The sequence below is a fragment of the Chlorocebus sabaeus genome, chromosome 8 (assembly GCF_047675955.1).
Source record: "Chlorocebus sabaeus isolate Y175 chromosome 8, mChlSab1.0.hap1, whole genome shotgun sequence".
In the NCBI taxonomy this organism is placed as follows: domain Eukaryota; kingdom Metazoa; phylum Chordata; class Mammalia; order Primates; family Cercopithecidae; genus Chlorocebus; species Chlorocebus sabaeus.
In genome coordinates this window covers 104788607-104816233 of record NC_132911.1, presented here as the reverse complement: position 1 = coordinate 104816233, position 27627 = coordinate 104788607, and positions in this window count along the sequence as shown.

The following is a 27627-nucleotide window of genomic DNA, read 5'->3' as shown; positions in this document are numbered from 1 at the left end:
GTGCATGTGCCTGTAATCTCAGCAACTCGGCAGGCTGAGGGGAGGATGGCTTGAGCCCGGGAGGCAGAGATTGCTGAGATTGCGCCACTGCACTCCAGCCTGGGCAACAGAGCCAGGCCCTGTCTCAAAAAAGAGAGACTGGGCGTGGTGGCTCACGACTGTAATCCCAGTACTTTGAGGGCCAAGGTGGGCGGATCGCCTGAGGTCAGGAGTTCAAGACCATCCTGGCCAACATGGCAAAACCCTATCTCTACTGAAAATACAAAAATTAGCCAGGCGTAGTGGCACATGCCTGTAATCCTAGCTACTCAGGAGGCTGAGGCAGGAGAACTGCTTCAACCCAGGAGGTGGAGGTTGTAGTGAGCTGAGATAGTGCCATTGCCCTCTAGCCTGGGCAACAGAGCAAGACTCCAAAAGAAAAAAAAGAAAGAAAAAGAAAGGAGAGAAAGAGAGAAAAAGAGAGAAAGAAAGAAAAAAGAGAGAAGGAAGGGAGGGAGCGGGAGGGAGGATGGAAGGAAGGGAAGAAAGAAAGGAAGGGCTTTGTATGCCAAGTTTTAAAAGCTTACATTTTATCCTGAAGGCACTGGGTGTAGTCATTGAGTGGTTTAAAACAGGTGAGTGGACATGGTCCTATTTAAGTTATAGAAAGATCCACATGGACTGGAAAGGGGTAAGGTTAAAGAGAAGAAAGCTGGTTAGGAGGCCACTGCAGCCATCTGGGAAGAAATGGTGACGATCTGCACCAAGGAGGTGGCAGTAAGGCTAGAGAAGAACAGAGGCAAGAAATGTTTCAGGCCTGATGACAGACTGACCATGGGAGAGAGGAGGTTTGAGGCCTATCAGTCAATGAGCAGGTCCTGGCTTGGGCAGTTGGAAGGATAGCTGTATGCTTCACCAAGATGAGCTACACAAGGAAAGACATACATTTGCAGGGAAAGATGAGTCAGATTTTAATATGGTAACCTGGAGGTGTGTGTGGAGCATCCAGGTGGAGACACCGAGTAAGCAACTGCAAGATCGAGGTCTGGTCCTCATAAGGGAGGTTCGGGCTGGGCAGCAGCCAGCTGCTGGGTTTTTGTGTTTGGTTGACCATCCTACCTGTCTTGTTATCTTGTTTCTGAAAGAGCTACCCTTTCAGAAAACCATGTAGTTGTGAGAAAATAACCCCCTTAACCTCTCAGAGTAGACACTTCACCCAAACATATCCAAGCAGAGCCCACCAGCCGCTAGCCACAGAGACAGGGTCAGGTATGGTCATGTGACCCAAACTGGGCCAACCCATAAAAATCACACCCAAGCTTTTGCTGGACCCATTAGAGAGCAGGCAGTCTATTTAGATGGGGTTGACAAGCCAATAGATGAAAGCCTAGAGTTTCCAGAGGCCACTTTTTCATCAAGTATCTCTGATAGACTATCAAGTTGCAGGGGGTTACCGGGCAGCTGATTGGCTAAGGAAGAGCGTAAGAGAGTGACCCGGAAGAATATAAGTTTGTGTCTTCTGCACCAACAGCAGTACCTGCATAGAACAGGCATTCAACAGCTGCTTAGCGAATCAGTGAATGAAGGCTTTAAAATGTGTATTTAGGCCAGGCACAGTGGCTCACACCTGTAATCCCAGCACTTTGGGATGCCAATGTGGGCAGATCATCTGAAGTCAGAAGTTTGAGACCAGCCTGACCAACATGGTGAAACTCCCTCTCTACTAAAAATACAAAAATTATCCGGGGATGGTGGTAGGCACCTGTAATCCCAGCTACTTGGGAGGCTGAGGCAGGAGAATGACTTGAACCGGGAGGTGGAGGTTGCAGTGAGCCAAGATTACACCACTGCACTCCAGCACTCCAGCCTGGGCAACAAGAGTGATACTTGGTAGCAAAAAAAAAAAAGGGGGAGTATTTACAAATATGATATAGTACTACAACTACATATCTCATCACTTAAAAAGTCATACTCTGAGATTTAGAAAACATCACATTGAATCTATGTATACAGAAATTTCAAAACTGGCAGATTCCAGGTGTTCTTGGGGCAGGGGGTGTTGGGAGGATTACACTGGGCATAACTGTACGGTTTCGCACAGCCATTTCCCTTCAATGTCTGAAGACATCCATGAATAATAATAAACACATCTCAGTACTAAACACTGTACCCAACTGAATGACCAACTTCCTTTCCTTTAATGGTTGATGCCATAGAAATAACTGCAGTATAACAGCAGGACTCGCTTCCAAAGTCTTAGAAGCTTATTTTCTAGGGGCTGATGCAGTGAGACAGCGGGTTTGATTAAATTGCAAAAACAAGGCCGGGCTCGGTGGCTCACGCCTGTAATTCCAGCACTTTGGGAGGCCAAGGCGGGCGGATCACGAGGTCAGGAGATGGAGACTATCCTGGCTAACACGATGAAACCACATCTCTACTAAAAATACAAAAAATTAGCCGGGCGTGGTGGCGGGTGCCTGTAGTCCCAGCTGCTCGGGAGGCTGAGGCAGGAGAATGGCGTGAACCCGGGAGGCGGAGCTTGTGGTGAGCAGTGATCGCACCACTGCACTCCAGCCTGGGCGACAGAGCGAGACTCGTCTCAAAAAAAAAAAAAAAAAAAAAAGTTGCAAAACAACAAAGGCGGCATAAATTAAATTGCCATTTTAATCAAGTAGGAATCTAGCATGTAAAAAGATACGTCAAACGTTTTGCTTGACATTGTGCACCACAATGAATCCAGAACTTTTGCATGTCTGCTACTGAGCAGAACTGACAATCTAGCCACCATTCTCCATTTCACTCCTTTCTTTGGTGAATAAAGGATAAGAGAAATCAGGAGAGCTTACAGATCTGGCCATCGGTAATTAACTCACTCGACTTCTCTCCTTTTTTTTTCCCCCCCGTGTCTTCACCTATACCAGGAACCAACATATGTCCTGAGCTTTAATTAAACGAATTACCCAGAGGGTATTAGCAATTCTCTTCTCACATGCTGAAAATATAAGGGCGTTGTTGGTAGCTGGAATTTGTCTTGGGCTGTTGGGGAATTGAGGCAGGAGAATGTTGGAGAGAAAGGAAAAGAGGGGGAAGAATTGAGAAGGCATGGTTTCTGCCATAACAGAACAGCTTGCACATTCCTCCTTCCTAAGCTGTAATAACAAACAAGCCAGGCAGGAAGGCACCGACTCCCCTCTCCCTCAGATTTGTCTTTTCCTTTGCCTGGTGCGTCCCGGGACCCCTTGGGCCCCTGGCTGTGCTTTTTGTGGCAGTGCCACATCTCTCTAGAGTCCCCTGAGCCTGACCAAGGGACAATTTGTGCAAAGGAAACCTAAGGGTAGTAGGTCTAAGGGAAGCATCTCTTATACCAGAGGACGGAGAAAGGTTGCAACACGCACGCATGTGCACACATGCAATGTGCAATTTTCTAACCCGTTAAGAAATTCTGGCCAGAGTTATTCAGCTAGACTTCCATCACCTTTGCCTTCATGGCAGAGCTACCATGGGGGTGATTTCCGCAGCACAGGCTTAGGGAGAGAAGGGTGCCCATGGCAGCCGGCAAGTTTTCTAAACAGGTGTCATCTCTCTCTATTCTCCCATCTCCTTTCTGAACCTGTAAGTCTTCCGCCTCTCAGATACCCTCTTTGTTCACACTGTCCTCCAGCTGTTCCCTATACCCCTTCCTCTTCTTAGGAAGGAAATAGTGTTTTATAGTGATCTTCCTAAGATAGCAGGCAGAAAGGAGGTAGGAATGTGTGTATAAGGAGGTACTGGAATAGCAGCCAATCACATAACAGGTGCCCAGTTGACATCTGTTGAATGGCTGACACAGAAAAGTCTTTGGATAACTCACATAGACCCAAAACAGCTTTAAATGCAATATAGAAAAAAAAAAAAAAAAAAGATTGTTCTTTCCCCACTCTCCTATCCCATTCTACTCACCCTGTGGCTTCTCTAGACACTGTCCCCCCAAGAATTGTGGATCTAAAAATACTGCTTTAACTTGGCTAAGCCTCCAAATGATTAAATAAACCACATGGCTAGATGAGTAGAGGGCTCACTATTACAGGAGAGAACCTCAGATCACTGCCAAGTTGAGATCTGGAAAGCTCTCTGAGGCCTGATGTCCCATAAGCCACATCTTCTAAGATTGCAAAAATCCCCAAATTGCCTAATCTTTTTTGGCCAGTTTTAAACTGGAGGCAGCTATTAGTACTAAATGAATAACAATTCTGTCATCCTTGAACACCTTTCTTGTATTAGCTACTAATACAAGTAATACAAGTAATTAGCTACTAAAAATTATCTCATTGACTTGTACAGTAACTCTAGTTTTATCACCATACTCCATTGTTGGGTACACCAATGTTCAGGGAGTTTAGAGACCTGTCCTAATAACACAGAAAACTGGCAGAGTCAGGATTTGAACGCAGATCTGCCTAGTTCCCAACAGTACACTAGGGTACCTCACCTGAATAGAAGAGTGGCTTCATTCTCATTTGCTTTCAGCGAAGGGTGCAAATGATTCAACTACTGCATTTTAGAATCTGAGCCTGATCATTTTTCCTGCAGGCCAGCTTTTCTCTTAGGAAAGTCCCATTTTGCCTGTTACAGAGACAGCTGTCCCCACAGAAAACCCTGGTGACCCATTAAAATGTTCTCATGAAAACTGCCTCTGGCCAGACCAATAGGAACAAAGTTGAGGATGCAAACTGCAGCCCCTGGTGATTTAAGGAGCTGTTGGCTTTACAGCCTAGTGGGGCTGGTGCAGGTACAAATGTTATTAGGCAAAGCCACAGAAATAACAAACCATATTAAGCTTTAATCTCCAAACCATTGTAAGGATAATGAGTGCACTTTATAATAATTGCCGGAAATGAGAGCAGGGAAGAAAATACTAGAAAAGGCCGCAGCTCCAGTTTCTTCATTTGCAAACCAAGGACTATAATGCCAAAAGCCCCTGAGCCCACAGAGGGTTAGAATAAAATGCTTTACAATTCAGGCTCTGGGTTCAGATTTAAAAACAAATCTGCTTTACCCGTGGGTCGGCCAGCCTCGGGCTTATTCCAGGCAGTGACCAGGATGACCACAAGAACCATGCCTCCCACCCCTAGGAAGGTTCTCATACACATTTTTTGCCTCAGGCTGGAAATCCAGCTGGCTTATATAACAAGCTTCCCTGTAGCATTCATCTCTGAGCTGGAGGGACCCTGGACAAGTCCCACTTCCATGGCTGCCATGGCAGGTACTCCCAGCCTTCTGAATTCAGTAAATCACCTGACGGTGTCTGCCAAGCCCCTCCTTTCTTGGGTATGTTTGCCTCATGTCAGTACCCCTAAGTGGACAGCATTCAGCCACCCCTGGGACTGTCATGCTCAGGAAGGAGAACCCTGACAGGGGTAACTGGGTGCCACTCCTGTCCACACCCTCATTTTGGCTTTTGCGTTTCCAGCTCAGAGGAAGAAAGACTTACCTGTAGAAGCACGAAGCAGCAGGCAAAGTGCCTAGGGAAAACCAGGACAAACTTAACGGTTACAGCCACTGTGAACATCCGTGTACAAGTATCTGCTTGAATACCTGTTTTCCATTATTTGGAGTATAACCTAGGGGTGGAATTGCTGAGTCACAGGATATGATTCTATTTACATCAAATATCCAGAATAAATGCATAAAGACAGAAAGCAGATTGGTGGTTCCCAGGAAAGGGTATACTGGGGAGCAACTGCTTCATGGGTACGAGGTTTTCTTTTTAGATGATGAAATTGCTTTGGAACTTGATTGAAGGGGTAGCTGCTCAGTATTGTGTAGGCACTGTCACTGAATGGTACAGATTTTTAAGGCCTCGGTCACCTGAGACCTGCCTTTCAAGGGAGATGCAATGTGAAGTCAAAGCAACCGATAGTTTAAGGAGCCCAGGCACCTTGATGCTGAATGCAAGTACAGTGCAGTCATCTTCAGGGAGATAAGGAGGCAGTCGGTAGTTTCAGAATTATGGGAGTCAAAAATCTTTTTTTTTTTTTTCTGAGATGGAGTCTCGCTCTATTGCCCAGCCTGGAGTGCAGTGGCTCACTGCAAAATCCGCCTCCTAGGTTCATGCCACTCTCCTGCCTCAGCCTCCCTAGTAGCTGGGACTACAGGCACCTGCCACAATGTCTGGCTAATTGTTTTGTATTTTTAGTACAGACAGGGTGTCACCGTGTTAGCCAGGATGGTCTCGATCTCCTGACCTCGTGATCCGCCCGCCTCAGCCTCCCAAAGTGCTGAAATTACAGGCATGAGCCACTGCACCCAGCCAAAAATCTTTATACTGTCAACATTACCATCACCCTTTCTTAAAATACAGTAAGTCTTTCAAATCTTTTTCATAAATAATATTCCCAGCCCTAAGTATAAAATTCTATATAGTACTTCTGATGTACCTCAGAGTTCAGCTAGGCCTAAAGAAGGGGAAAGGCAAGTTTATATGCACATGTTTGGCCTTTTCAATATTCTCCCTTTAAGATAAACGAGGGGAGGACATTTTGAATGTATTTCTATTTGTTTTCAAGGTTTAGTCTCATTCTTTGCACCTATAAACCTCAATTATATGATCTTAATACATGTTAATGTACAGTGTTTGTTGTGGAGGAAATTAAACGAGACAAAGCAGTCTCCTTTTGGGAGTGTGTTTGAGAATGATCAGCCTCTGTTAAGGGATAACTTTTAAAAAAGCAAAAGGCTAGGTGTGGTGGCTCACACCTGCAATCCCACCACTTTGGGAGGCCGAGGTGGGCGAATCATTTGAGGTCAGGAGTTCAAGATCAGCCTGGCCAACACGGTGAAACCCCGTCTCTAAAAAAAAAAAAAAAAAAAAAAAAAAAAAAAAAAAAATTAGGCATGGTGGTACGCATGTAATCCCAGCTAGTTGGGAGGCTGGGGCAGGAGAATCTCTTGAATCCCGGAGGCAAAGGTTGCAGTGAGCCGAGATTGTGCCACTGCACTCCAGCCTGGATGACAGAGTGAGACTCCGTCTCAAAAATAAATAAATAAATAAATAAATACATAAATAAAAAGTTAAGCCAGGTGTGGTGGCACACACTTGTAATCCCACCTACTTGGGAGGCTGAAGCAGGAGGATCCCTGGAGTGAACGGTTACACTGAGCTACGATTGTATCACTGTACTGCAGCCTGGGTGACACAGCAAGATCCCATCTCAAAAATAAATAAATAAATAAAAATTATTAGCTGAAAGAATCTTAGTTTTAAAAAGTACATGTAACAAAAAGGTAAAATCATTACTTTCATACAGATATAAAATGATCACATGTCAAAGATTTTTTATTTAACTCATTAATTAGCAAGGGAACCCAGCATTTAAAGCAGGTAATGCCGTAGTTATTACAAAAGAGAGTTCAAAAGAGAACTCAAAATTCCTCACATTTATAGTCAGATGAGGAATGCTGAAGTGCACTGACAAATGGCTGAAAAACTGGCAAAACTGTTCACTGTCCACAGGGTGATCATCAGCTGCATTCCACTGGACACAATTTACATTCCTACGGACAGGGATTATGACCATTAGTTTCCTACAGGCAAATATCTATCTCTACAGAGTTGTAAAACAACCTTGTTAAAGATAAAGGCAGAGGGTGGAGCTAGCCAGGACACCCAGTAAATTTCAAAACCAGCCACAATTTTTTCCTAGATTTCGAAAGTCTGGGTATGCTTTAAATGCACAGCATGAGGCTCTGCTGTGCTGCCTAGAGCGCCTCTGTCTAGCCTGCAGGGTGCCGCTGTGTCCCTCCAGGGTTATAGAAAAGATAACTTCATCCTGCAGGTGAGAAAGATGATTTCTGCATTTCCCTGTGCCAGACTGTCAAAGGGCTTTTCTCCCAGCACTGACGACAAGGTTTCCTACCGCCACATGGTGATTTCCCTTTAAGTGAGTGGCAAAAACAGGGCTAAAAGGCAGCTGAAACAATTCCCCTTGTCAGTAAAATTTGTCAGTCCTGTCTCTTCACACCCCCTGGTTCATGACCTCTTTCTGGTTCCTGCCAGGCGGGTCTTTATCCACATGACCCTGACGTTCCTGGGCTCTGCTCCGCCCAGGCCTCAGTGCCTTGCTTGCTGGGACACCTGATGAGCTGTCACCCACAGCTGCATCTCTGTATTCACTTGCATTGGTGCCGCCATCCTGGCTGACTCAGCCTGGCTGACCCCTCTGTCCCCCCAGCTGGGCTGGTACCATTATTCTCTTCCCCTGACATTCCCCATCAGGCAAATGTTTCCCCTCCATGAATCCTATTGAGCCAGTGGGTGGGATGGCTCCTGGCTGGGGTAAAATTGTAATCAGCTGTTTGAAACAAAGAGAAGTATACTAGAGACCCCAAATGAGTTTCTTATCTATGTTAAAAGTCAATTTTCTGAACTTGAAGCTGGGGTCTGGATAGAGATCAGAGGCAGAGGTACGGTGCGTAAGGTGAGTACAGAGCCCAGAAGAGAGGCTGTTCTTGCTCTTGCGAAGGCTGCTGCCTAGACTGGGCAGGTGGAAATGATCTGTATTAGTCAGAGTTCCCCAGAGAAACAGGGCCAATAGGACACATACAGAGAGAGAGAGAGAGAGAGAGAGAGAGAGATTTAATTTAGGGAATTGACTTAGAGATTATGGGGGCTGGCAAACCCAAAATGGTGGGACTGGCCAGCAGGCTGGAGATCCAGGAGGGAGATGTTGTGATGTTGTGGTTTAAGTCAGATTTCTCTTCTTGCTGGTGGCAGGAGAGAAGGTCAGCCTTCTGTTCTATTCAGGCCTTCAACCCATTGGATGAGGCTCACACACATTACGGAGGGTGATCTGCTTTTCTCAAAGTCCATTGATTTTAATGTGAAACTCATCCCCCCAAACCCTCCCCCACCAAACGTCCAGAACCATGTTTGATCTGGGCACCTTGGCCCAGCCAAATTAACACATAAAATTAACCATCACACGTTCCCGGGACTATAGCCTGGGTCTTAGAAGCCAGCGAGTTGGGGGTCCAGAGTCTTCAGCTGGAAAACAAGGCTGGTACTGGGAGAAGGTAAAGGAAAATATGACTTCAGAGTGGCCACACAGAAGGGCGGCTAGGGGAATCCAAGCTGAGCCTTATTACTATTACTCCCCTGTCCTGCTCCTCTAATGACCCTCTCTGCTCCCTAGGGGGCCTTGCCACCTGTGCTGCCTCCAGGCTGCTCGAGGAATTTTTATTGCATTCCTAAAAAGTGCCAAGATAGCTCACCGTGACCTTGCCTAGCTGAACTACCCTTATGGGGACCTAGCCATCAGCCCAGGGTCTCTGGACTTTCTTCTCTTCACTCCTGTCTGTCACTCTTCTTCATAGGTTTACAAAGTGGTTACAGGGGAGAGTTCTGGGGCAGGCAGCCCACTCTGCAACAACCATGAGAGGACAGCACTGAACGCAGAGGAAGTTCAGCCCTCCTGGAACTGGTGGCTCCTCTGTCTGGGGCTTCAGGGCCTGTGTAGTAGGTTTAATGGTGACCCCCCAAAAGGTATGCTCATACCCTAACCCCCACAACCTGCAAGTGTTACATTATTTAGCCAAAGAGTCTTTACAAATGTAATTAAGGATCTCAAAGTGAGATAATCCTGACATCTAGGCAGACCCTAAATCCAGTGAAGAGCTCCCTTGTAAGGGAAAGGCAGAGGGACACTTGAGGCAGAGAAGATGACCTTGTGAAGATAGAGATTGAGATTGGAGGTATGCCATCACAAACCAAGGAATGCTTGGAGCCACCAGAAGCTGGAAGGGGCAAGGAATTCCCTAGAGCCTTGGACACCTTTGATTTCAGACTTCTGGCCTCTAGAACTGAAAGAGAATGAACTTCTGTGAAGCCACTAAGTGTGTGTTAATTTGTTACAGCAACCTCAGGAAACTAATACACACTATTGATGGCCCTTTAAAGTTGTCTGAGACATTAATGGATCCAGGTCTTGAGAGCAGTAACGTGAAAGCTACCAAGCGGCCAGAGGCAAAGCAAATGCAGTGTCCTCACTGTATAGAAGCTGCACAGAGAGAGAAGCTATATGCAAATAGAAGCTATATAAAGCGACAATGACATATAGAAGCTGCATGTGTTAATTTATCCCTTCAACAGGACTTTATTGAGCACCCACCATGTGCCACAGCCTCATATTAGTTGCTTATTATACTACGATGATCAGAACATCCTAGGGAGGATGCAGCTTCAAAGCTGATTGTCCCCAGCAACCCTTGGTCCAGGTCAATCCTTATCAACAAACGAACAATCTGGTGAGCTGTGCTGTGCACAGTGCTCTGTGCTGAAGCCAGTCAGATCCAGGGCCGCTCTTTCCCCCGATGGGCCCAGCCTGGCCTTCTGCTCCAGTTTGCTGCTGCACCACCTTCCTCTCTTGGCTCACTGGATCCTCTCCAGCATCACCCATCTGGTCCCCAGAATCCACTCCCAACCAGAGCCCTTGCTTCCCAGGCCCAGCTCACAGTAGATCCCTTGTGGGAGTTGAGACTGAGTGTCCCAGCAGGGAGTCACACTGCCTGAGTTTGATCCCTGGCCTCACCATTTACTAGCTCAGTAAACTTAGAGAAGTATGTATTATTTCTTAGCCTTGATTTCCTCATCTATAAAATGGGAATAACAGTGTCTGCTTCATAGGGTAGTTCAATTAAATAAGGTAGTATCTAGCTTTCAGTCAGTGCTTCCTAAATAATAGCTATGGTTATTTTAGGAAAAGTGGTCCATTTCTTAGTTGTCCTCTGTCTCCCATCAGAAGGCCTGGGGTCTCTTCTGCTCTAACCTGAGAAATTATGTTTTTCCAATATGAACCAGGAAGGCACCTTTCAGGATGTGTGAAGTGGCCAGGTGTAGCGGCTCACATCTATAATTCTAGCACTTTGGGAGGTCAAGGCAGGAGGATTGCTTAAAGCCAGGAGATCAGCTTGGCCTACAAAGCGAGACCCTGCCTCTATTTTTTTAAAAAATTTAAATTAAAAATAACATTCAAAAAAATTAAAAACAAAAATAAAATTTAAAAAGAATGTGTAAGGACAATTGACCTTGAGCCAAATGCAAAGAAGAGCAATGAAAAAACAACCTGATAGACAGGGCATCACAGATAACGGAGGTGTGGCCGCTGGCCTGAGTCAACAGTGGGCCAGCCTAAACTCTCAAAGAAAGGAAGTCACAGCAGCTAGGAGGGAGCCGGGGTCCATGGCTTTGCCACCCTCATGCTCAGATCACTTTGTTACACATCTGCAGGAACGGTGAGAGCTGGACCCGTGCAATATTCTTCTACAGGTTGAAGAAGGATAAGAACTGGGATTTTTAGATGCTCCTAATTCTCCCCTGTGGGAGTCCCAAGTTTTTAATTAATTAGAAACGACACTTGGAGCCAGGTGCAGTGGCTCACGCCTGTAATCCCAGCACTTTGGAAGGCCGATGCAGGAGGATCACCTGAGGTCAGGAGTTCGAGACCAGCCTGGCCAACATGGTGAAGCCCCGTCTTTACTAAAAATACAAAAAATTTTTAGTATTTTTGGTGGGGGGCACCTATAATCCCAGCTACTTGGGAGGCTGAGGCAGGAGAATCTCTTGAACCCAGGAGGCAGAGGCTGCGGTGAGCTGAGATTGCACCACTGTACTCCAGCCTGGGTGACAAGAGCGAAACTCTATCTCAAAAAGAAAAAAAAAAAAAAAGAAATGACACTTAGTACCAAAATACTTGTACATATTCATAGCAGCACTTCTCATAATAGCCAAAAGGTGGACACAACCCAAATGTCCATGAACAGACTAATGGACAAGCAAAAGGCGGTATGTGCACTCAACGGAATATTATCTGGCCATGAAATGGAATGAAGTACTGATACATGCTACAACTTGGATGAACCTTCAAAACATGACACTAAGTGAAAGAAGGCACACACCAAAGGTCCCGTATTGTATGATTCCATTTATATAAAATATCCAAAGTAAGTAAATCCACAGACATGGAAAGCAGATTGGTGATTGCCAGGGACTGGGGGAGGGGAGAATAATGAGTAACTGCTTAATGGGTACAGGGTTTTCTTTTGGGGTTATGACACTGTTTTATAGAGGTGAGGTGATGGTTACACAACATAGTGAATAGATGATATGCCACTAAATTGTTCACTTTGAAATGGCTGATTTTATGTTATGTAAATTTCACTCAATTTTCAAAAAAAAAAAAAAAGACACAAACCTCCAGCATGAAAGAACCCAGAGCCTGAAAACCATTAATTCTGTCCCCTCCTCCACATGTCTGATTCTAGGATCCTTTGCTTATTGCCAAGGGAAAAGAAAGAGGTTGCAAATTTGGAACCCATGCAATGACTCATCCTTTAATGGGGATTATTGTGAAAAGAGCCAACCAAAAACCCAGGTCAGGTCATCTGCAAAAGATGTATTTGATTTCAAAAGCAATTTGTTCTAAGTTATGGTGTCTTTCTTGCATTCAATTAAAGCTTCCATTCCAGAAATATTAGTGTTTTTAATACCTCCCCCACACCAAATGTAATATCTCATAGCAGCTTTCTGGGTTTGCAGCGAGTCCTTGATTCTTTCAGAACATGGTTGGCCAAAGTCTTGAGTGTCTGTCACTGCCCGACATATGGAAAGAAAATCACTCTTCCCACTGCTGTACCCATTCTCTAAAAGGTCTTTCCAAAAGATATTCCTAGTAGCAATTATGCAAATGTGTAGATAAGGTAAGGTTACATTTGGAGAAACTAGCTCTATGTCAGATGGCACAAATGCCACAATCTCCAATTCAGTGCTGTGGATGCCTGACAGCAAATGACTCCCCCATGCTCTCAGATCAAATCCTCCCTCTCACTTATCTCTCAGTATGGTTAGTCCAGAGCTGGTAGGGCAGTTTGTCAATGTCAGAGATCTAGGCTTCTTCCAGATGGTTTGTCTGCTCACCCTATGCCTTACCCACATAGTCCAAGATGGCTAACACCAGTTCCACACTCTGACCAGAAGAAAAGGGGAAAGAGAACCCATGAGGGACAACTCCATTTCATTTTAAGAACACGACCTGGGAATTTCACACTTCACTACTGCCGATACCGCATGAGCCAGAATCGACCTCCACTGTCACATCCAGCTGCAAGGGAAGCTGGTCGTGTACCCAGCTTTAACGTCTATCATTGTAGAAAACAGGGAGAATGGATATTGGGAAAGACATAGGATTCAGACCCACAGCCAAATCAGTGTTCCTTTTCTCACCAATCTCCCAGTCTCTTTGCTGTCATTCAAAATGATGTGTTAATGTCCCACCTCTAAGCCTTTACTCAAGCTCTTCATAACATAGAATGTTCTATCAACTTCTCTATACCCATCCTGCCTTCATCATTCCCTCAGATCTCATCTGTTCTTCAAAACCTTCCCTGACAACCCCAGCTCACAATGACCTTTTCCATAACATTCCTTGGCTTTGAAGTTTTGCTTATACACATGCTCTTCTATGTAGTTAAGTCTTCATTTCAGACCTAAGCAGCAAGTTTCTGGAGAACAGGGTCCTCATTATATTGTTTCTTGTATGCTCTATGGTTTCTAGCCCAGTGCTGAGCACAACTGTAGTGTTTAACAATTATACTCTGAAATAAGTTGAATTTGATTAAAATAGTAAGCTGAATAATATAGGACAATATTCTTATTTAATTATGGTATTTTCTGCATATTTAATCTTTCCTATTGTGCACACTCACACACACATTTCATAATTCAAGAAATCAGTTTTCTCATTCAATGGTTTACTGGGCAAATTTCCATCAATGTTACCTGCACTGTTTTAAAAATTAAATAGGATAAGCATAATCTAAGCACTTAGCATAAGATCTGGCAGTGTAAATAAATGTTAAGAGGGAAAAAAAGTCAAGGACGAAGTATAAGTGTAAACTGAGTTAAAGTGTTTAGAACTTGCTGCAATGGGAAGAGCAAAGATTCTGGTATTCGACTTTCTGGTTTGAACTTTGGCTCTTCTTACTAGTGACAGTGTTGTAGAGTATTAAATAAATGGACTGTGTGCTTGCCACTGTCTATTCTCTCTCAGTTCTGTGCATGCCTTTCTATATTCCAATTTGGAATGCTGGGGACTTGGAGTCTGAAAATTACATTTTCCAGATTCCCTTGCTGGCCTCTTTCCAGTTAGGGTCTGCAACTGGGAGGCACAACTGGGAGATTAGAAGGCAGGAGGAGAGAAGAAAGCACTCTTCCTCCTTCCACCTTCTTTTAGATGGCTATACGCTAGTATCTTTTGACACAGCTAGCATCAGGGTTAAGCCACTCTCCCATCACCAGCCACACAGTGCCCCCTTGGCAGTGCCAGTACCAGATACCCAATGGCTCTGCAGCAGCCCAGCTCCTAAGATGTTGACCCTACCTCTGTATTCCTAGGTTCTAATTGTACCTCTTTCCTGTTGCTCCTCCAGCTCTAAGGTTGCTGCCTGTGCTTAGTAATCCCCCTTCTCCTTTTTGGTTGTTCCAACACCTGTGAAATCCATTTACTGTATCAAATACCCTCTGGTTCACGCCTGTAATCCCAGCACTTTGGGAGGCCAAGATGGGCGGATCACAAGGTAAGGAGATCAAGACCATACTGGCTAACACGGTGAAACCCCGTGTCTACTAAAATACAAAAAAATTAGCTGGGCGTAGTGGCAGGCACCTATAGTCCCAGCTACTCGGGAGGCTGAGGCAGAAGAATGGCGTGAACCCAGGAGGTGGAGATTGCAGTGAGCCGAGATCCAGCCACTGCACTCCAGCCTGGGCAACTGAGCGAGACTACGTCTCCAAAAAAAAAAAAAAAAAAAAAAAAAATTAAAGATAAATAAATAAATAAATAAATATCCTCTGGTTGAAGTACCTGGCATGATTTCCATTTTTCCTGACTGGATTTTGACTGAAACAGTATGCAATGCATTAAATGCATTTCAAATGCTCAACAAATATTGATTCTCCCTTAGGTGAAAACAAGAATACATAATGGGAGTAAAGATGTATTAATTTTATTTTTTAAATTATCATTTCTTTTCAGAGTTCTTGAGTTTTCTCCACAGGCTCCCAGTACTCCACAAAGACCACTGGCTCTCAGACTTAGGTATGAATCAGAAGCAACTGTGGAACCCTCAAGATGCTCAGGCTCACCAAGGGCCTGAATTTTTTTTTGAGATAGGGTCTCATTCTGTTGCCCAAGCTGGAGTGCAGTGGCATAATCACAGCTCACCACAGCCTCGACCTCTTAGGCTCAGGTGATCCTCTCATCTCAACCTCCCCAGTAGCTGGGGAGAGACGTGGATTTTGGAAAAATCTATGAGCAAATCTGTTTCTCAACTACTGATTTTCTCTGTAATCCTGAATGAGTTGCTTAAACTCACTAAACATTGGTTTTCTTATCTGTGTAATGAGCAAAACAATACTACCCCAATGGAGCAATTGAAAAAATTAAAGAAATAATATGTACAAGTGCCTAATGCAGGACCTGGGCCCAAAGCTGACATTCAATAAAGGCTACTAGTACTAATGTAAACATGACTCTTATCAATGTGTGGATGTGGTGTCCAAGGACACCCTGCTTTATCATTCCTCCAAGATAGAGATTCAGATATGTCTATTTATATGAACTAGACAGCTGAACCTGCAGCAGCCCATAATAAGTTTTAATCAGAGCAGAGAAGAGTCAATGGTAGCTGTATTAGACTGTTCTCGGGCTGCTCTGAAGAAATACCTGAGACTGGGTAATTTATAAAGAAAGAGGTTTAATTGACTCACAGTTCCACACGGCTGGGGAGGCCTCAGGAAACTTACAATCATGGTGGAAGGCACCTCTTCACAGGGCGGCAGGAGAGAGAATGAGTGCCAAGCAAATGGGGAAAAGCCCCTTATAAAACCAGTAATCTCGTGAGAACGAACTCACTATCAGGAGAATAGCATGGGGGAACTGCCCCCAGAACTCAGTTCTCTCCACCTGGTTCCCCCCTTGACACGTGGGGATTATTGTAATTCAAGATGAGGTTTTGTGAGGGGACACAGCCAAACCATGTTAATAGCACACTGGAAGTTCCTCTTTTCTTAGTCCACCTATGCAAAATGGGAAAAGTTGCATCATCTCAAAGTATACCAGTATGTTAGAATGTTAGAATATCTCAGTTACCCACCAGCACTGGGGATTATGGTTCGGCATACATAACCGAAGTTTTCCCTTGAGAACCAATACTTTTCCCAAAATTGTAATTATTTCTGGGGGCGGGAGGTAATCACTCTAAAACACAGCACTTACCTCTCTACATTGTAAAGCAGATAACATGATTTAACTTTTTTGTTATAACCCAGGATCATCATTATGAACATTTGTTGCAGCAAGGAGGGGTGGCTCAGGGCTGGGTCTACTTTTTGGTTTTTCTGCCTTTTCATTCTTTGATGGCAGGCATTGTCTGGATATCACAGTCTTGAGATTTAACATGTTCATCAACCTTGGACACAGGCAGCCAGTCAGAAACCACCAATGTTCATGACCATGATCACATTCTAGTTAAAGACATGAGTTATTTGGTAGGTGGTCCTAGAATGACACCCGACTTCAGCCATTTACCCTTGAGCAAATGACTGTACTGAACCTCAGCTTCCTCATCTATTTGATGAGGATAAAACAGTGCCTACCTCATAGGGGAGTCATAAGTCTCAAATAAGAAAATAGATGGTAAATGCTTAGCAGCCACTGGCAGAAAGCAAATGCTCAATAAATATTTACTACTACTATTATTATTATTACTAGCAGGCAAGGCCTCCAGGAAATTCAGATTTCCCTACCACAGCCCTCCTAAACACCCACCGTTTCTGGGTCTCTCTTCTTCCATCTGTCAAATAAAGCTGATGGAAGGAACTGCCCGAGCAGAAAGTGACTAAAGCCCCTCCATTTCCCCCCATAATCTGGTGGGTTCCAGAGATGAGAATTTGAGCCAAAGGAGAACCCAAACATCCTGTCAAAAGCAAAGCCAACACTTTGGGAGACCAAGGTGGGAGGATCGCTTGAGCACAGGAGTTTGAGACCAGACAGGGCAACATAGTGACATCCCATCTCTACAAAAACAAAACAAACAAAACAAAACAAGTTAGCCAAGCAGACCAGATGTGGTGGCTCAGGCCTGTAAGCCCAGCACTTTGGGAGGCTGAGGTGGGTGGACAGCTTGAGCTCAGGAGTTCGAAACCAACCTGGGCTACCTGGAAAAACCCCATCTCCACAAAACATTTAAAAAATAATAATAATAATAAATAGCTGGGCATGGTGGTACGTGCTTGTAGTCCCAGCCACTTGGGAGGCCAAGGTGGGGAGGACAGCTTGAATCCAGGAGGCAGAGGTCGCAGTGAGTTGACATTGCACCACTGCCCCCAGCCTGGGTGACAGACCAAGACCCTGTCTCAAAAAAAAAAAAAAAAAAAAAACTAGCCAAGTGTTGGGGGTCAGGGTACACGTATATAGTCCCAGCTACTAGGAAGGCTGAGGCAGGAGGATTGCTTGAGCCTGGAAGGTCAAGGCTGCAGTGAGTCATGATGGTACCACTGCACTCCAGCCTGGGTGACAGAGCAAGATCCTGTCTTTAAAAAAAAAAAAAGCCAAGCCAATTATTCTCTCATAAGGGTCAAATTTCTTTACATTGCCTTAATGGCCGTTCAGACTGGCCATATCTGCACCTGTGTGAGGCGTGCAGGCAGAGACGTCAGTGTAGGAGTGGGTTGTAGGGACCAAACATCTCTGCCAGATCAGGTAGCCAGGCCTTGGCTGGTGATCTTTGGTGGCAGAAGGGCAGGAGATCCCCAGAGCCTCTTGTCTGGCACCATTTGTAGCACTAAATAGAAATGTGCTACAGAGCCATGGCGGCTGCGTGGAGCTGATGAGGATTCAGGAGGTTGTGCAGCTCTCCAAGTGGTGATTTTCTAGCTTGTGTATTCTGTAGGGGGCTAATTAACCTCCTCAAGTATAGTATTCTGGCTGTTTCATCACTAGGGGATATAATTTATGGTCACTCTGAAGCGAAGTGAAGACAGCAACAACAGCTGCAGCCTTTGTTACGTCGAGTTTGGGAGCTGCTGCGCAGACCCCAGCCCCACACTGCATCATGTGCAAGCGTTATTAATAAACCAACAATGGGCACTTGAGTTGGTGGACAAGCGTCTTCACTGAGCACGCACCACTGGGTTAGGGAGCAAGCCCTGTATCATCTTCACCACTAACAAAGGCTTCTCCCAGGGACTCACTGCCTCCCACATAACATTCCCAAGATAAACGCCAGATTTGGGGACCATGATAATCTTTTTATTTTTTATAGCCCCAAACCCAGATCTCTTTCCACCAAACCTACACAACCTCTATTTCCATATCGGCAGCTGTAGTTCACTTTCCACAGTGCTTTGCTATAAAGCTGGGCACGTATTAAGTTTTTGTAAAGCAAGTCATATTTCAAATGCACTAGGTGACTTTGAAATTCTATTTGTTCTCTATTGCTGTGTAACAAATTAACCCCAAAACGTAGTAGATTAACACAATCTTAAATATTTATTATCCTCACAATGTCTGTGGGTCAGGAATTCAGGAATGCCTTGGCTGGATGGTCCTGGCTTGGGGACTCTGATGAGGTTACAGTCAAGATGTCAGCCAAGGCTGCAGTCACCTGGAGGCACTACTTCCAAAATGGCTCACTCACATGGCCTCACTGTCTCCCCGCCAGGGCCTCTGAAGGCTCTTAAGTGTCCTCACAAGGCTGCTGCCATCCTCCACGTGAGCAGCCCATGGAGAGCAAGACAGGCCAACACTGTCCTTTTTATGACCCAGCCTCAGAAGTCACTCAGGATGGCTTCTGCCACATTCTATTCACTGGGAGAGAGTCAGTCACTCGGGTCAGTTCACATTCAGGGAGAGGGAATTAGCTCCACTTTTAAAAGGAGCTAATTTTGGGCCGGGCGCGGTGGCTGACGCCTGTAATCCCAGCACTTTGGGAGGCCGAGGCGGGTGGATCACAAGGTCAGGAGATCGAGACCATCGTGGCTAACACGGTGAAACCCTGTCTCTACTAAAAATACAAAAAATTAGCCGGGCGTGGTGGTGCGCGCCTGTAGTCCCAGCTACTCAGGAGGCTGAGGCAGGAGAATGGCATGAACCCGGGAGGCGGAGTTTGCAGTGAGCCGAGATCGCGCCACCGCACTCCAGCCTGGGCGACAAAGCAAGACTCCGTCTCAAAAAAAAAAAAAAAAAAAAAAAGGAGCTAATTTTGAACATGTTTTTAAACCAGCAGACACTGGTGGATCCTTCATTTGGGATCCACCAGTGCCTGGTGGCTTTAAAGGATATGGGTGAATCCTTCATTCATTCAACAAATATTTACTGAACACCTACTACACAACCACACTGCTGTAGACACTTGGAATACGTCCTGGACAAAACTGACAAAAGTCTCGGCCTGCCCTTGTGGAGTTATATTCTAGTGGAGAGATAGAAAATAAACAATAAGCATGAAAAGTACATTTTATACTGTGTTGCAGGTTCAAGTGTGCTGGAGGATGGAAAGACCAGGGGGAGAATCCTAGAGTCAGGTTGTAATTTAAATCGGGCCATCAGACTTGTCCTCTGAGAAGAAGAGAGAGTAGCAGAAGGCCATCTGGAGCAGTCACAGGCCATGTTGTATATGGCCTCTGCTCAGGCAAGGAATGACCACAGGGCCCAGCTGTTCCCTCTGAACGCTGGTCATCATTCCCATGCCCCTGCTGGCTGCAGACGGGGAGAGAGGTTTCTCTGCTGTCCACTGGAGAGCTGCCAGCATTCCCCACCCCAGATCACCTGGAGGATAAAGCACTCCTGTGGCTGTCCTCAGCTGCATGACCCGCGTGACTACTTAGAGGCAGCTGCTGTGCACACCAAGGCTGCTGCAGGGGACCTGGGCCCCGGACACCGTGCTTCCAAGGGAGAAAGACACACAACTCTCTCAGCTTTAAAGAGGTCACATATGGAGGAGCAGCACTTTTGCCACGCTGAGTGTGTAATTTAGTATTTAAATCAATCATGGTGTTTCTATGACTGGAGGCCAGCTGCCAGGCCACACCCCAACAGGAGCTGCCCAGCCCAGGGAACAACAGAATTTCAAAGATCCCTGAGTCGTGAAAGGGAGGGAATTGGAAGAAGACATTCCAGACTTGGGTGTGGCCAGGGGAGTCAGCACACTGCTGGACTTGGAGAGTCTTTCAGGAAACACTTGCTGACGCTGACGGGCAGGGATGCCGGTGAGCTGGAGAGCTAGGGATGAAGCAGTGTGGGGTGGGTTCTGGGGTGAGGAGTAGGGGCAGCACCCAGTTCTGATTCAGTCATCCAGACACAGCCAGAGCGGTCTCAGGGCAGGTGGAAAGAGGGTCCGTTTACACAGGAGCTGGGTGAACCCTCTCTAATGGGGCGGTTAGTGACCTGAAGAATGTGGTGACTAAGACAGCTGGGACAAAGGCCACCCCTCGATTTCCCATGTATTGTACCTGATGGAGAGGGACCCTATCCCAAGAGGAGAGAGAGTACAGAGGCACTGGCTGACCGAGGCATTGGCTGCAGGGCCAAGGAGGTCTGTGCATGTAGCAAGCGTTGGTACCCTGGTGTGGTTGTCCAGCCCAGCCTAGGGGACCTTTGCCCAAAGATGGCTGTGGTGAGAGAATGAATGAGAATGCTTTATCCTTGGAACTGTTGTAGGCAGCAGGTGCCCAGCATGAGAGCAGGTGCCAATCACAAGGATAACTGATGGGGATGTGAAGGAGCCCTGGACAGCAGAGCTATGTCTGTAGCTGTGTTTTAAGCCCATGGAGCCCGAAGGTCAGCAGCACGGCGTGCAGACGCTGAATTTCACCATGGAGTACACTCAGCCCCACTCAGAAGAGGATGCTGCCTAATGGCTACAGGGCAGAGGCTGGGTTGGACACAAACAGATTTGTATCCTGGTTATGCCATTGACTAGCTGTGTCTCAGAGAAGTTTCTTATCCTCTCTTCAGTTGCAGCTTCCTCACCTGTCGCGGGGAGAACAATTCCCATCCCACAGAACTGCTAAGAAAGTAAAGGAGGTAAAATACTTCACATAGATCCTGGCCTCTGGGAAGTAGTCAGCAAATAGTTGCTATTTTTACTGTTGCTATTTTTACAAACGTTGTGGAGGGACAGCCGCTGTGGGGCTTTGTTTGGTTTTGTTGCCCAGCATCTCTTCCTTTGCAGAAGCAGTTCCTCCACGCCCCCTCCCACAGATACATGGTTCCGGTGTCTGGCTAACCCCAGGACTTGGACCCCTGCTGACAGAGGACAGGCAAGTGACCAAGCTAGCCAGTGAAAATCTCTCTCCCAGGGACTGGAACCCTAAACGCAGACACACAGGAAGCTAGCTGGCACTGAGTCATCCCAGGACAGGGAATTCCACACAGTTCCCAGAGCTGCTCCTCTTCATCCCTCACACCGTCTGGTGTCCAACTCGCTTTCCCAGAGTCGGAGCTTGGCCAGTATCCCCCAGTGAGCCTCTCGTTAGCATCCATCAGTCAGAGTCAGTTTTTACTGTTTACAGCCAAGTGTCCCTGCCTAACAAAACAGCCATGGGGGAGATGCCTCTACAAAGACGCGCCATCAGAGTGGGAGCCGGGGACTCAGAGGCTGCGGGAGGGCGCGAACTTCCCACTTCCTCTCCGCCCTCTTCACAGACTATCCTGAAGCCTTCTCTGGCACTTTTTTTTTGAGACAGTGTCTCGCTCTGTCGGCCAGGCTGGAGTGCAGTGTCACGATCTCGGCTCACTGCAACCTCCGTCTCCCGGACTCAAGTAATTCTCCCGCCTCAGCCTCCCGAGTAGCTGGGATCACAGGCATGCGCCACCACGCCCAGCTAATTTTTGTATTTTTAGTAGAGACAGGGTTTCACCATGTTGGCCAGACTGGTCTCAAACTCCAGCCTCAGGTAATCTGCCTGCCTCAGCCTCCCAAACTGCTGGGATTACAGGCGTGAGCCACCGTGCCCGTCCTCTGGCACTCTTTTTTAAACGTATTTAATTTTGTTTTATCATGGTAATATATGTACTTAATTGTGAGATTCAAATAGTAATAAAGAAAGTTGGAGACTGGGCACGGTGGCTCATGCCTGTAATCCCAGCACTTTGGAAGGCCAAGGTGAGAGGATGACTTAAGTCCAGGAGTTCAAGACCAGCCTGGGCAATGTACGGAGGTCTCATTTCTACAAACAAATTTTTTTAATTAGCCTGGTGTAGTCCCAGCTACTTGGGAGGCCGAGATGGGAGGATTACCTGAGCACAGGAGGTGGAGGCTACAGTGAGCCATGGTCACGAGACTGTACTCCAGCCTGGGCAACAAAGTGAGACCCTGTCTCAAAAAAAAAAAAAAAAAAAAAAAGAAGAAGAAGAAGAAAGGAAGAAAGTTGGAATAGCTGGGTAGACATCTGGAAAAGATGATGCTGGACCAAAATATGAGGATAAATTCCAAATTGATCAAATATTTAAATGTAGAAAATGAAAACTTAAAGTCACTATAAGAAAACACAGATGAATGACTTTATAACTTTTTTTTTCTTTTTCTTTTTTGAGACGGAGTCTCACTCTGTCACCCAGGCTGGAGTGCAGTGGTGCGATCTCGGCATGCTGCAAGCTGTGCCTCCCGGGTTCATGCCATTCTCTTGCCTCGGTCTCCCGAGTAGCTGGGACTACAGGCATCTGCTACCACACCCAGCTAATTTTTTGTATTTTTAGTAGAGATGAGGTTTCACCGAGTTAGCCAGGATGGTCTCGATCTCCTGATCTCGCAATCTTCCCGCCTCGGCCTCCCAAAGTGCTGTGATTACAGGTGTGAGCCACCGCGCCCAGCCCAACTTCATAACTTTTGAGTGCAGAGCGTCTTTCTAATTATGATTCAAAATCCAGAATCTATAAATTATTTGAAAATATGACTACACATGAATTGAAAACTTAGCAAAAAACAGTAGCAAAGACAAATGAAAAACTAAAAAAAAAAAAATTGCAGCACAAAGGGTTAATTTTTCTAAAATATAAACAGTTCATAGAAATCAACAAGGAAAAAGCCAAAAACCCAGTAGGAATGTGGGCAAAGGACATAATAAAACAGTTCAGAGAAAAGGAAATGTAAATGGCTGTTAAACATTTAAATGATTCTTTACCTCTGCCAGCATGGTGGCTCATGTCTGTAATCCCAGCACTTTGGGAGGCCGAGGCGGGTGGATTGCCTGAGCTCAGGAGTTTGAGACCAGCCTGGGCAACACGGTGAAACCCTGTCTCTATTAAAATACAAAAAATTAGCCAGGCATGGCGGCGTGTGCCTGTAGCCCCAGCTACTTGGGAGGCTGAGGCAGAAGAATTGCTTGAACCCGGGAGGCGGAGGTTGCAGTGAACCGAGATCGTGCCAATGCACTCCAGCCTGGGCGACAGAGTGAAACTTCGTCTCCAAAACAAAAAAAAAAAAGACTCTTAACCTCACTCATAATACAGAAAGAGATCTTTCCTCATCCATCAGATTGGCAAAAACCCAAAAGTTTGACAACACATTCTTCTGATGAGGCTATGGGAAAATATTCTCATACAATTCTAGTGGGAGAATAAGACGGTATGACCCCTATAGAGAGCAATTAGGCAACATCTATTGAAAGTACACATGTGTTTGCCCTTTCGCCTTTGGAAATTAATCTTACAGCTATATTTGCATACAAACAAAATAACGTATGTATAAGGTTATTCATTTCAGCACTATTGGTACTAAGAAAAGCCTGAAAACACACCAAAACGCTAATAAAAAAAAAAAGCTAAAGACTTGTTTAAATTTTTTAAAAATCCATCCCCTGCTACATCTCATCCTCATCTCCATTTCTCGATTTTCAATTTAAGCATTGTCTGCTGACTTTTTTTTTAATATGGAAGAGAAGTGTTTAGGGATATTATATATCCCCCTCACTCCTACTGCACACACACAGAGCTATACTCACTGTCTTAGTTTTTCCAAAATGATTACATTGTATTTTTTGTTGTTGTTGTTAAGTTAGTATTCAGTACTTGAATATCACAACTATTCGAATATTGTTTACAATTGAAACACATAGTATGGCATGATTAACATTCCTTTTTTTTTTTTTTTTTTTTTTGAGACAGAGTCTCACTCTCTCGCCCAGGCTAGAGTGCAGTGGTGTGATCTCAGCTTACCTCAATTGCAAGCTCTGCCTCCCGAGTTCATGCCATTCTCCTGCCTCAGCCTCCCGAGTAGCTGAGACTACAGGCGCCTGCCACCACAACCAGTTAATTTTTTGTATTTTTTAGCAGAGACGGGGTTTCACTGTAGCCAGGATGGTCTCGATCTCCTGACCTTGTGATCTGCCCACCTCAGCCTCCCAAAGTGCTAAGATTACAAGCATGAGCCACTGTGCCCGGCCTTAACATTCCTTTCTTAAAACTTTTTTTTGGTCCAGAGTTAATAGTTACCTTGTTTTCTATTTACCATTTTGAATGTATTTATTAATAATGAGTCCTTCAAATACTTTATATATCATACATTTTGGATCACCTATCAGTTCTATTTTCCACTGAGATACTACTATGATTACCCTTCAAGTTATTGATCTACTATGCACTGATGCCTTAGTCCATTTTCTGTTGTTGTAACAGAATACCACCAACTGGGCAATTTATAAAGAAAGGAATTTTATTTAACTCATTATTCCAGAGGCTGGGAAGTCCAAGAGCATGCCACTGGCATTTGGTGAGGGCCTTCTTGCTGTGTCATAACATGGCAGAGGGTATCACATGGTAAGAGGGCAAGAGTGTGCCAGCTCAGGACTTCCTTCCTCTTCTCTGAAAGCCACCAGTCCCATCATGGGGGCCTCTGATGACCTTATCTAATCCTAATTACCTCCCAAAAGTTCCACCTCCAAATGCCATCAACATATGCATTTTGGGGTTGTTTCCAACACATGAAATTTGAGAGTCACATTCAAACCATATCAACTAGTTGCCTTCTAAGCATACTGCACAGTTGCCACCTTAAAAATCTATCTTTACTTTCATCCTGAGAACTTCCTTTGCTCACTCCATCTCGCATACTAAATCCACTGTGGGGTCTGGATCCCAGGTCTCCTTGATTTATTCATTCATTTTGGTAAAATATATCCTCTAGTAGCTTCTTAAGAAAGGGTACCCAGAAAAGTTTCTTGTGTGTGTGTGTATGGGGGGGGGGTTGTTGTTTTTTTGTTTTGTTTTGTTTTTGAGACAGGGTCAGCCTTCCAAATAGCTGGGACTACAGGCACATGCCACCATGCTCAGCTAATTTTTGTTGTTGTTGTTGTTATTGTTGTTGTTTTGAGACAGGGTCTTACTGTGTCACCTAGGCTGGAGTGCAGTGGCAAAATCTCAGCTCACTGCAACCTCTGCCTCCCAGGCTCAAGTGATCCTCCCACCTCAGCCTCCCAAGTAGCTGGAACCACAGGCATGCACCACCACACCCAGCTATTTTTTAAATATTTTTTGTAGAGACAGGGTTTCACCAGTGCCCAGGCTGCTCTCAAACTCCTGGGCTCAAGCAGTCCATCTGCCTCAGCCTCCCAAAGTGCTGAGATGACAGGAGTGAGCCACTGCACCCAGCCCAGAAAAAAAATTGAGGTCTTGCATGTCTGAAAATGCCTTCGTTATACCGTCACAGTTGGTTGTTACTTTGGCTATGTATACCAGCTAGGCAATGTTTTTTTCCAAAGCTCCATTTCCTCCCAGCATCCATGTGGTTGTGGAGGAGTCTGATGCCATTCTATTTCTGTCTATTTGTTGTGGCCTGTTTCATCTCTCAGGAAATCTCTAGGAATCTTCTCTTGATTCCTGATGTTCTCAAATTTCATGATAATGTGCTTGGTATGAGGTTTTATTTTACTCTTATTAATTATGTTGTTCGGGAACTTCATGGGATATTTTCATTATGACTTTCATGTCCTTCAGTTCTGAAAATGTTTTTCATAGTATTTCTTTGATAATTTTCTCCCCTCCAGTTTTCTCTGTTCTTTCTGAATATGCTATCAGTTGAATGTGGAACTCCTAATTCAACCTTCTCATTTCCATATTATTTTTTTCCTACTTTCTGAATCTGTGTCTTTTATTTACACTGTGAGATTTTATCAACTTTTTTTTTTTTTTTTGAGATGGAGTCTTGCTCTGTCACCAGGCTAGAGTGCAGTGGCTCGATCTCAGCTCACTGCAACCTCTGCCTCACGGGTTCTAGCAATTCTCCTGCCTCAGTCTCCCAAGTAGCTGGGACTACAGGTGTGCACCACCACGCCCAGCTAATTTTTGTATTTTTAGTAGAGACGGGGTTTCACCATATTGGCCAGGATGGTCTCGATCTCTTGACCTCATGATCTGCCCACCTCGGCCTCCCAAAGTGCTGGGATTACAGGCGTGAGCCACTGTGCCCGGCCGAGACTTTATCAACTTTATCTCCTAAACTTTCCCTTTTTTTTCCTCTATCTATCACCCAGGCTGGAGTTCAGTGGCATGATCTCTGCTCACTGCAACCTCCACCTCCCAGGTTCAAGCAATTCACCTGCCTTAGCCTCCCATGTAGCTGGGATTACAGGCACACACCAACACACCCAGCTAATTTTTGCATTTTTAGTAGAGACGGGGTTTCACCATGTTGGCCAGGCTGATCTCGAACTCCTGAACTCAAGGGATCTGCCTGCCTTGGCCTCCCAAAGTGCTAGGATTAGATGCGTGAACCACTGTGCCCGGCCTAAACTTTCTTTTGAATGTTATTATACTTTCAGTTTCTAAGAGCTCCTTCTTATTCTCTGATTTTTGTAGGCTCTTGTTCTTTCATAAATTGATAGTCCTTTTGATACATATATATTTTTTTGCTCCTTGACTTTTTGCTGCTTCCTCCAAGTTTCTTTTTCTTTTTTCTTTTTGTTTCTGTCTTTCGTGCAATCAATCTACCATGTTAAATGTAATTCTCCAACCATTCTTAAATGTTGGAGTCTTCTAAGTCCAGTCTCTCTTGCATTTTTCAGACTGTCAGTTTTTAAAAATAACTCCCTAAATAATATACAAGTGTATTCTCATCGCCAAAGATTCAAACAATAGAAAAGTATACTGAGAAAAATGTAAATGTTCCCACTCACTCCCACTCCTGTTCCCAAAAGTAACCACCAACAACAGTTTGGTGTGCCATGACAACTTTCTACAACACAGAATAATGTCTTCTGAGTTAATGCAGAAGTAATAAGTTGACTTTCGTGTGTGTGTGTGTGTGTGTGTGTTTAATTTGTCCATTTAACTTATGAGAGTTATTTAATATTTGAATGAATTACCCAATATTAGGAGATCACATTCAAACCCAGATTCCCAAGTTATCATTAAAAAATTGGGAAGTCGAGAAATAGGAATGCTTTTACACTGTTGGTGGAAGTGTAAATTAGTTCAACCACAGTGTGGCCATTCCTCAAGGATCTAGAACCAGCAATACCATTCGACCCAGCAATCCCGTTACTGGGTATATACCTAAAGGATTATAAATCATTCTACTATAATGACACATGTACATGTATGCTTATTGCAGCACTATTTA